The sequence below is a fragment of the Hevea brasiliensis genome, chromosome 2 (assembly GCF_030052815.1).
Source record: "Hevea brasiliensis isolate MT/VB/25A 57/8 chromosome 2, ASM3005281v1, whole genome shotgun sequence".
Classification (NCBI taxonomy): Eukaryota; Viridiplantae; Streptophyta; class Magnoliopsida; order Malpighiales; family Euphorbiaceae; genus Hevea; species Hevea brasiliensis.
This window is the reverse complement of record NC_079494.1, coordinates 77,533,469-77,536,167: the sequence shown is the minus strand read 5'-3', so window position 1 is coordinate 77,536,167 and position 2,699 is coordinate 77,533,469. Positions and strand designations below refer to the sequence as shown.

The 2,699-nt window shown below is 31.3% G+C and overlaps 1 long non-coding RNA gene across 1 annotated transcript; it reads left to right on the top strand.

Moving 5' to 3' along the window:
- Window positions 1–786: 786 nt before the first annotated feature.
- On the top strand, window positions 787–2,458 carry LOC110655605 (uncharacterized). The gene is made up of 3 exons (XR_009141336.1): window positions 787–976; window positions 1,516–1,608; window positions 2,210–2,458. It is a non-coding gene; the product is annotated as an uncharacterized LOC110655605 (long non-coding RNA).
- Window positions 2,459–2,699: the final 241 nt, after the last annotated feature.

Genomic DNA, 2,699 nt, shown 5'->3' with positions numbered 1-2,699 from the left:
TCATGTAGAAATATCTTTGAACATACTTTTGATGTATGGAAAGGACGTTGGTCTATACTTAAGAGACATGCCAGCATACCATATTGACATGCAAGTGCTTGCAACAATGGCAGTATATAATTACGTTAAAAAGAAGAGCTAACCAGATGAAGCATTTGAAATAGCTTCAAGTGAATTATATACACCTCACTTAGTTGAAGAGGGAGACGAAAATAATTATGAAGGATGTTCTTCTTAAATGAATTAAAATATTGTCAATTGGTTGGCTCTACGTGAAATGATTGCAATGGTTGTAAATTTTTATTTTTTTAATTAGATTGTGAATTTTGATGGTTTACTATATTTGATATTTTCATCGACTCTATTTGCTTTAAGATTGGAAAAAATAACACTAAAAAATAATCATATATCCTTTTTTTAAAAATTATTTTAATAAATTAAATTATTTTTAAATACTTATTAATCAAACACTTAAATTATTTAAAATTAAATTTTAAATAATTTAACAGAATAATTAACTACTTATTATTAAATTAAATTTTAAATTAAAACAATACATTTTAAATAACTCAACTAATTATTTTTAAATTGAGTTATAAAAAAAAATATTTTAAATAAAAAATAAAAAATAAGTTGTAAATCCAAATATGCTCATAATTTACTCATAATTTCTAAATTATAGTAAGTAACCAATCACTAATATACTAATAACTTTATAAACTAGATTTCAACTAAAAACCAAATCCTTTCTCTGTATGTGGTTTGGCTACAATCAGCGATCCAATTCCTATAAGGATTCGCTACAGAGTGTTCTCTGCCCTTAACTATTAAAAAGGAAATTATTCTGCCGATAACAAAGAAATCCAACAACAGTCTTCAATTTCAAATCCCATAGGCAAGAGGAAAGAGCGTCGCCTCGCAGCTCTCAGCAACGCCGGCCGTCGCGTCAAGCTCGATCTCTCTGCCAAACCCTCTGGTACTCTCTTCCTCTTTTTATTTTTACATGTTAGGGTTCCCGTTCCCATTATGATGAGGTATAGGGGCAGATAATTAAAAATTCGATTTGGTGTTCGTCGATTAGAGGTCAGCGTTTTGTTTATGCTGTTTCACTCGGATTGTAGCTGGTATTCAATAGAGGAGTGCTGAAATTGAACTCATGCTCGTGAATAAGAGATTAGCTTAGTGTTTGATTGCTAAATTTAAGATTTTGATTGAGGATTGGAGATGGATTAAATATTTTGTGAGATAAAAATATTACGGAATCTTTTTAGAGAATTTCTTAATTTGTCTTTGTTGAATGGAACTCTTTTTTTTGATATTTCGGTGAGCTGGGATATCTGGGAAAACTAATTTTGTTATGATATGTGCTATAACGTTTGGAAGTTGATATCAATCATTGAAATTAATTTATGATTTATATGCCAGGGCATATATATATATGCTTTAACATTGTATGCTGTAATGTTATGCATGGACTACATGTGATAACTCTGAGCATTTTGTTAAACTTTCTAGGAGATTTGGGTGGCTGCTCTGTAAATTGTGAAGTTGGAACAGACATAGATCCAACACAACGTTCTGGATTACCCAATTCAACTTCATCTTCAGGTGGGTTCCATCAGTTTTCTTCAAGAAGGATATGTAGACAGGGCATGAGCTTTTGTGGCATGTTATGTTGTTTGCCTCCAAGTATTTGTTTTCAGATTTTAGGTTGGCTGTGGTCATGGGAATATACATATCAGATCAGGTCGGGCTCTGCCACAGTGAATTTTTGAATGACTTCTGCTCTGTAATCCGCTGTTTCGCAGCTTCAAAGCATTTTGGAGATTTTGTCTCGAATATTTTTCTATCGGTTTGTATGTTTCTGGCTTTATTTGCTTTATGCCTTCACTGACATTCTCTTTGTCTCGAATATTTTTCTATCGGTTTGTATGTTTCTGGCTTTATTTGCTTTATGCCTTCACTGACATTCTCTTTGCCATCTAACCGGTGACCCTGATCAAAGATTCCAAAAATTTCCCTTTGGATTTTTGTTAAATTATTGCAAATTAATATCTTCTTTCTTTTATATTATTTTCTGGCTTTGATTGCTGATTATGCTTGAATATTCCAGTGCATCTATTTGCTTTGTTTCCGTTATTTAGTTACTGATAAGAGGATAACATCATGGTTCTAAAACGTATCTGATATTCTTGTATCTTGTCTTCAGGTCAACAACCACAGAATCCTCTTCTGTTACTTGGACAATATAGCGATGATGAATTGGATAAGGAATCAAGTAAAAGCCCAAACCATGCTGTTGCTGAGAATTCCCCTTCAGACCATATTGATAAGGTAATTTAGCATATGCTGCTTAGTCTTTCATTGAGACTGTAATATATTTTGGATGGAAAATGTAAAGCTCAAGCTTTTTTTAAAGCCATGTTAGCCGTCAATGTAGACCCTTATTTTGTGTGATGAGTATGTGCATTGAGGCCGTGGGAAACTCGATGATGAAAAATTGTATGACTGTAAGATATAATCGAATGCATGGAACTGAATTATTAATTCTGTGGCATGATCTTGAAAATAATAATAATAATAATAATAATAATAATAATAATAATAATATGCTTTTTGAGAAATTAATTTAATTTAAATAAAATTTTATTTTGTTTACATTTAATATGAATAGTTCTTAAATGGACCTAATTGAGTTT